The sequence below is a fragment of the Hippopotamus amphibius genome, chromosome 15, assembly GCF_030028045.1.
Source record: "Hippopotamus amphibius kiboko isolate mHipAmp2 chromosome 15, mHipAmp2.hap2, whole genome shotgun sequence".
Lineage (NCBI taxonomy): Eukaryota > Metazoa > Chordata > Mammalia > Artiodactyla > Hippopotamidae > Hippopotamus > Hippopotamus amphibius.
Genome location: NC_080200.1, coordinates 67,429,110 through 67,437,534, shown reverse-complemented (window position 1 = coordinate 67,437,534; position 8,425 = coordinate 67,429,110). Strand labels below are relative to the sequence as shown.

Sequence of the window (8,425 nt, the reverse complement as noted above, 5' to 3'; positions counted from 1 at the left end):
CGGATTCAGTGTTTTACTCATCATAAACGTCCCACAGGCTGTTGAGACCCTCCCGCGATGGCTGTGTGTTTATGGTCGAGAAAGGCTTAGGGGAAACCTTCACACTTCAGACACCCTCCTTTCTCATCCACAGTGTCTGGCGGGCTTGGGATTTAGGGGAGATGCCGTTTACAGAGGAAGACTGTTTGTTATCAGAGTAAAGGAGAAAGGTTTGGTCAGAACCTTAGACTCTTTCAGAGAATGAGTTCACCTCTGCAAGCTCTCCTGCCTCAGGAGAAACGTGGGCAGGAAGGGTGAGGCTGAGGCATCTTTTTTGTCTTGGGGAACTAACTGAAACCATCTTTCCAGAAAAGGGATTCAGGGTAGAAAAGATGGGACAGAGCCTTTCACAAGAAGCTGGGGGGAGGCAGGATTTCCCCCCAAAACCTGGGATGGGAGGCAGAGGTGCAAAGGGCTTGACTCAACACTGGACCGACCCATTCCAAGGTGGGGCCACTTCTACCAGAACTGATTCCTCTGATGAGCTTGGGAAGATGCTTGGACCACATTTTGTACCAGTGGCTCAGACCGCGTCCTATGAGCCAGGGTCCTGACCTCCCAGCAGGGGCTGGAAGGAGAGAGCTCTGTTCTCAGGGAAACAGAGGTTAGGAGGAGGGGGAAACACATTTCCAAAGACATCTCGGAAGCATCCTTCTGTTCTTTGTTCCAAATGAGTTGTCTGCTTACTACTTCTCTTATAAGAACCTTAATTTGAACTTCAGAATTTCAAATTCAGCACAATATAATGTGTTTAGGTGATACGTAGTGTCCGTACATATTTTTGAGTCATTTTTTAAAACATCGGAACTTACACATTGCAAGTGGTGCTGTCTTTCAGTGTCACTCTTTGGGGAGATTTTGAGGGCATCCGTTTTCTGCACCCAAAGGACAGCAGAGGGTGTGGGTTTCCAGGGTCCTTGTTAAAGCTGCAGGAAAATGAGGGTAGTTACTTAGAAAGAATATAAACACGTAGAGGGGAAAAAAAAAGGAGAAATAGCAATCATGTCCAAGGAGAGAGCTGGCGATGGCCCTGGGCTTGGGTGGGGAGACAGACAGGAACCCGCCCCGTGTGCTGCCTGGACCGGGTGGGTCTGGGCTTCGTAAGAGGGGGCTTGAGCTGCTGAAAGGTACTGAGCAGAGCACATCCCCACGGGGCACCATCTCCAGTGTGGGGAGATGCCTCTGGAACAGGCATCAAAACCGCCTTGTGAACAGGCAGTGTCATATTGAAGCACAACTTTAAAAACAATCAAGTTTACAGAATCCCCCAGTTTGGTTACCACATCAGTGAACAGGCTTGGCTCTGAGTGGCTCCTTGAATCAAAACGCATCTTCCTCTAATGGGGTTTGCAAGCCCCTGAGGGTACTTACAGCACTTAATCTCATCAAAATCCCAGCCTTTTCATCTGTAAAAATATAACAACAACAAGAACTTAACCACCAAATGGAAACAAACAAACAGGCGGAAAACAAATGACAATTCTCTAGTATTGGGTAAATGCATTGAGATTACGTTGTGCTTTTTACACTGTCTGGCATGGGGTAGGCACTCCGTAAATGTTTACTTTCTTCTGATAGGCTGCAGACTCTGGGGACAACTCTAAATTACAAATTCTAAAAAGGTTTTGAACAACAGCAGGGTTAATGGAAAGAGGAGGCTGTGTGTGATTCCCGGGTAAATAATTACACCAGACCCTCCCCGCTTGCCCACAAACCTTCTGATCCACAGCTGTGTGTTTCATCCGTCACACAAGGATATGTACCAAAGTGCAGTTTCTGGAAGGGCTATGTTAGCCATGCTAAGTTACTTACATGACCTAAATGAACCACATGAAAGAAAAAAGCAAGATGCAACTCTTTATAAAATTATTTATAAAGCTACACAGTTGATGCAAGTGACTCAACATTCAAAAGATGGAAAATACATCGGCTTTTGCTCTCACTTTCATTATTCCTTTTTGTACCGTGAAAGTGAATATTAGCTAATTTTTTGATTGTGAGGCTATCTAGAGATAGGAAAACACTTACCTATTCACTCATGCATTTATAATGAGTCTAAAAATCAAATGTACTAAATGTTTCAGACTGAGTGGAGACACACTTTGCATGAAGCTAAAATTTCTTTTGAAAAAAGACAAGCGTTTCTCTGGAATGCTTTCCGAGATGAAAAAACACGACACGAAGTCTTATGGCGTTTCAATAAATGCAAAACATACCATACGTAACTTTTATTTTTCAAATGTGAAAAAGCCATCTGGGGGTTGTTTTCATACCTGCTCACGCCTCCCTCTGCTCACCCCTGGGTAACCTTTATTGATCACACATCCCCATAGCGTTCTGATATGAGGAGCTTCGCTGGGCGAAAAGGCCCTCCCGTCCCCCGGTCTGTAATTTACTGCCGTCAAAGGGCAGGTGACCCCCGGAAGCCGCGCTGAGTCTGTCTAACCACCGCCCGCAGCAGTTCTGCTCCTTGGAACAATGTTCTCCTAACCGCTCTTCTCTTCTTAGAGTTTTTCCGTGTTATAGTCTATTAAGGTTTTACTCTTACAATATTTTTAACTTTTTCCATAAAGATGGGCAATAAACACAAGAAGTACTGGGACCTAGGGCTGTCAGGGAGCCAATAGCTCAACATAATTTCTGAGCATACAAACACTCTGGATGGAGATGAATGGCCTTATTTCCATGTGTTTTATTGTTGCCTTTCACCTCTAGTGTAATAGCGACTGTTAGGATTTTAATATACGGACTGAAACCCTATTTGCTTCAGATTTGATGAAATATTAACATTGCTTCTGGAATATGTTTTAAATGTTGTGCTAACACGTCGCCATGAATTCCGTGAAGGAGAGTTGAGACGTACAGGTTCTATTCTGACTTCTCAGAGCTATTACCATATGTCATGGAAACACTTGAAATTTATGTTTTAAGACCTGTAAAGGCTTCTACTTAAATATGTTATTAATTTTTAAAGTTCTGTTTCAGAATAATCATATATTTGTAACCAGAAGAACTGTAAAAGAAATAAATTTGTACCCGAATTAGAGTCGTTTCTCAAGGAAGCAATGAACAGTGACTTGCAGGAAAGAGTTTTTGTTATTTTTCTGAGTAGACCTTTGTTTGCAGCTCTGTGGAAGGCGGCCACACCAGGGACTGTGCAGCTCGGCTCCCCAGACTTCTGTGTGGGATAATTTATTGCTGATGGAAAGAAAACACTGAGAGACTAGAAAACAGAAGACGGTCTTATGGGTGAATATGTCGCCTGCCCCAAATCCATACTTTGAAGTCCTCCTCCCCACTACCTGGGAATGCGACTGTACTTGGAGGTAGGATCTTTAAAGAGGTCATTAAGGTGAAAGTGAGGTCATACAGGTGGGCCCTCATTCAATCTGACAGGTGTCCTTATAAGAAGAGATGAGGACACACTCACAGGGGGCGGCCATGTGGGGATTCAGGGAGAGGACAGCCTCAGAGGGAACCACCCTGCTGACACCTTGACCTTGAACTTCTAGCCTCTAAAACTGTGGGAAGATACACTTCTGTAGTTTAAGCCATGTGAGAAAACCAGTCCAGCGGGCTACTTGTGGGAGTTGCAAGTTCCTTGGAAAGAGATACTCATTTCCAAAACCATTCGGATGTGCTATTTATATGAGCGTGGCATCTTCTCATATGTAAATCAAGATGTGGTGAAAACATGGAGAGACATGCATCCAGCCATTGGTTTCCTTGCTGGTGCCGGTGGAGGACAGTGTGGGGTCGCACTGTCACTTCTGTTTGTGCTTGCTGTCCAGTGGGGCGAGTGGACACCCAAGCATCTCTGTCCCGAGCGAACAGGGCTGTGATCAGAGAAGCATGGTACGTGCTACCTCCTCCTTTGAAAGATTCTTGATGAAGATGCAGATCACCATACGCCACCTTCGGACACACCTGAGCTGGGCTCCTGTGCTCCAGGTACAACCCCCTTCCATCCTCACCCTTGTGCTGAGGCGGGCTGCTTTCTTGCCAAAGGTGCTTGAGTCACTTCCTGCAAGTGCTCCTCTCAGTAGAAAACACCCCCTTGCATTTCTGCTCCACATAACTGCTTTCCACACAAGAATTGCTTTAAGAGCATCAAGACCTCATGTTTTTTTCCTTGCCGTCATTTTGGATTGTCAGGAAGCAGTCAAAAAGACCCAAGGTTTATATACTTGCTTCCAGGAAATAGCACAGTGTCAAAACAAAATGTAGCAAATCCTTTTATCTCACAGTTTAGCGTGGATTTCTGAAACCATATAAGCCTCAGAGAGCATCCTTGTAATTGTCATCCTTGGGTCTCTTGTATTAGGTTGTGTGAAGGGAGGCTGTGTGAACAGCTAACACTCTTGTACACTGGAAATGTGGGGAAACCTACATTTTCAATTTGTTAACCTTTTCTGGAAGCAGATGGGCTGTTTATTGTGATCCTATTGGAGGTTAGATCAGGTGTATCACAAGTTGCTTCTAAGGAGGAATACGAAGGCGTTCTAGACTGTATCTGACAAAGCATCGTGTTATTAGAAACATCACTGCTAAAAGGAAGCACCAAGAATTTCTGATCCTGGAGAAGGAGGGACAGCCTAGGATGAGCCCCTTGGGAGGGGCAGACGCACCCCCACAGAGGTGCCCAAGGTCGTTGGTCCAGGAAGCAGTGTCTTTGCACACGCTTCCTGCTCCCTTCCCATCCTCCAGCTGGTATTTGGGTCTGGAAATGGCTACTAATCTTCTTGCTGAATATTAAAAATAATGATACATGTTAATTTGATAGAAGGGAAACACTGGAACAGTTATCTCTATCAGAGAGAGGAAGAAAGGGTGAGTGTCATCTGCCTGGTGTCAGTCACCTGAGTAGCAAAAGCTCAATGAGTAACATGATTGGAAACAGTCTCATTTTCCTCAAGAAGCTGTTACTCAGAGGAATTTCTAACAGAATTGTTGTGCTTCCTGTCTCCATCCCTCCCACACTCACTGTTCTGAAAAAAATTGTCTCCTTAGAATATTCAGATTCTACGCACTTGAGATCAAAGCATGATGTCAATAAAAACGAAGCTATGTTTCTCGTGTGGTCAGAGCAGCCTGTTGACTTTCAATTCAGACCCTCTTGCCTTCTTGGAATTGTCATGTGCTTTCATCCCGTAGTCATTGGTTCATTAAGTAGTTTAAGGGGCCATGGCAAGGACGTCTCTTTAATTTGCTACTTTCATTCGATAGACTTGCCACATGGGTCAACAGCTACAGGACTGGAGGGTGTGGCTGTGAACGTGTGAACGAGGTGATGACCGCCTTTAGGCTGCACTTGAACCTCGTGGTAATTTTGGTTGTGCCTGGTGTGATTTTCTCATACGACCATCTCTTTGTAAACGTAACGATCTGGGATAGAAAACCGTGAGCTCTGAAAGTGAGTGATCGCTGCTGGTTGTGAAGCTCCCACATCAACCCCTGGCTTTTCACTCTTGGTGAGTCACCCTGGATTCGAAAAATATTTCCATGGATGGAAGCTGTTAGCCTCATTGGTGGCTGCTTCTCCACCGTGATTTTTGGTGATTTGATTTGATTTTTCTAAATGGCTGCTTGTATTATACACACAATCATTCTGTTCGCCTCTGGGGTTTGCGTGATACGAGGGCAGCTAACTGCTTTTGTTAGGGTCAGGGGTAAAGTGATATATTGTCATGAAAGAATTAGAGATCGTTGAGAAAATTGACCTCAAATGCTACTTTGTGCGCACTGCAGGTTTAGAAGAGTGTTGCCCAGCATTTATTATATTGTAAAGTTAGGCATCTGTCCCTACTTAAATGTCACATTTTTGGTTATTTAACACAAAGATTGCCCCGCTGCCAGGCTCTTGAAGATATAACCTGAGAGGCATCAGCTTTGATGCTTTGAACCTTGAAGGGTTTTTCTTCCTTTTTTGACTGTCACAACTACTTACGAGGGAGTTGAGTTTGACAGTTATAATAGAATGAGGAAAAAATGAGCAGAACACGGAGCGCTTAGGGAGTTCCAGAAGAGAGCCCAGAGTGATACAAGATTTGAACATAAATCCCCTTGAGAGAAGCTTAATGTACTTTGCTTTGAAAAAATATATATACCTGAGGATGGACTTAATAATTGTGGCTGGTCTGCATAACAGACTTCAGATGGTTGAGGTTTGGGGGAAACAAAAATGAAATCGCCTCTTCAGTGACATTTGCAACTACTAAATGTTTGTAGAGGTTTAAACCCAACCACAGTCTCCACCTACCCTGAGCTTGGTACCTTCCCTGCCACTCCTCCAACTCCCAGCGCTTGCTGGGGAAGGATTTGTACAGCCGAGGCTACTCAAATTTGTTTTTCTATAATTTTTCCTCTTTCAGCTAAAAAAAACGCAGGGTCACTTTTACTTAAAATCTTGGCTGTAGCTTATTGACATCTGTGATTGGCAAATGCTCTGCAGTCCACTTTATCGTGGCATGCATTTATAAATGTCAACAATATCACCCCAAATATGATGAAGGTTATATTGTATGTGTAGTATAGTATATATTGTATACTATAGTGCAGTGTAGTATCGTATAGTATAGTATAGTAATGCTGGTCCTAGTGCCTGCGTGTCTGTCTCCCCAGGTGGCCAGCTCACACCCAGAAACCCTCGAAAGCCTTCTCAAAGTCTTGAGAAGGACCCCCAAGACATACAATTTTCATGTTAACTAAAACATCTCTTTTTTTTGTACATGACAGTAAGTGACACACAGAAGTTAACAGTATGTTTGCAACAGGTGACCAGGAGACAAGGCAATGCAGTCACTGAATGCGTGGAAAAATTGTTAGTCGAAGGCAGCTGATGGTCCCAAGTCTATCCTGTAGTTACGACCCCCTGTCACTGTCATTTTGGCCTCCAAGTCGTGGAGACCCACGTTCAAAGAGCAGATTGATCCTTAAAATTCATCAGGCCTGGAATACAAGCAACGTACCCTCCTGGGAACTGGGGGACCCAGGACAAATAAGAATCAGCTCCTGTTCTCATCCGGCTGGAGTTTCACGGTGGGAAGAAAGAACACAGCAATTAGCACAGCTGAGGGGGGCTCAGGCAGCCTGCGGGCACAGAGGAACGCGCGGACGCTTGGGATTTCTTGGAGAAGGAGCCGGGGCAGGAAGAATGGAGTGAGCAAGGCCAAGCGCCAGCATTGCCAGAGGCCAGAATTGTCCGCCTGCGGCCAGTGGGCGCTTCTTCCCGTCGGACCTGATCCTGGTATGGCATCTCCTCTCCCTGTGAAAGACACCTCAGGCTCATCTTGTCTGTGTCTCACCCCAGACCCGGACTCAGCCGTTCCTTGGAGGTGTTCTGGTCCTTCTGAGTACCACAATCTGGGTGCTAGATAAATTGATTTGTGTTTCATCATAGAAATTTTTCAGGATTTGGAGGTATAGAAGTTATGCCTTGTACCACTTCAAGTGTAAGCGTACGTGTTCCCATAGCCTTGGCATCATTTAAAAGTTCACGGCTCAAAAAACACGAGTTTAGTAAAACTGTTTGGATATTTTGGTGGGAAATGTTATCTTACCTTGGAATATGTTACATTTGTATTTGGTGGTGGCTGCATTTTAATAACATTAATACTTCTTAGAATTTCAGCTTGGCAAAACTTTGTTTAAAATTATCTTAAATGGTTCACCTTTTTTAAAAGCCTACAGCACCTGGTATTCCCAGGCGGTCTCCCATCCAAGTAATAACCTGGCCCCACCGTGCTTAGCTTCCAAGATCAGACAAGGTGGGATGTGTTCAGGGTGGTATGGCTGTAGATGGTCCTAAGTATTTTAATTACCTCTAACTAATAAAGCTTAAAGTTAAATAGGCATTTAGGAAATGAATTTCCATTTCAGTAAGAAGAAGCAACACATTAATTTCTAGATACAACTGGTGCATACATTCTAGCAAAGACATCAGCGGGCAGATTTAGAGAAAAGAACGGGGCACGCGTGCAGCGGGGCGGAGCTGCGTCCCTGTTAGGAGCCATTTGGCAGCTAAGCGCCCTTGGGAAAGAGACTCCCCCTCTGAGCATCATCTGAAATGGGGCAGGACGCCCCTGCTTGGGAGAGGGCTGCGGGGTTGATGAGATGCTGTTCCTGAGGTGACCGGCAGCATGCTTGGCTCACGGAAATACTGAAAAGAATAAAAATGCATGACCTCTTCTGGCTTCTGGAATTATACACGGAATGTGACAATACATGAGGACACCTGGGCTTCAGTGCTTGCCCTGCCTCTAAATAGCGATGTGGCTGTTGACCTGTCCTTGGGTGTCTGGGACTCAGTTTCTAAACCTGAAAAGATTTGGGCTGGAACCACCAGATCGGAAATGCCCTTACGACTGCATATATACCTGTGTGTGTC

The 8,425-nt window shown here is 44.8% G+C and overlaps 1 pseudogene; it reads right to left on the bottom strand.

Annotated features, from left to right (window-relative positions):
* Nucleotides 1–7,719: 7,719 nt before the first annotated feature.
* LOC130837521 (5S ribosomal RNA) lies at nucleotides 7,720–7,838 on the bottom strand (annotated as a pseudogene).
* Nucleotides 7,839–8,425: the final 587 nt, after the last annotated feature.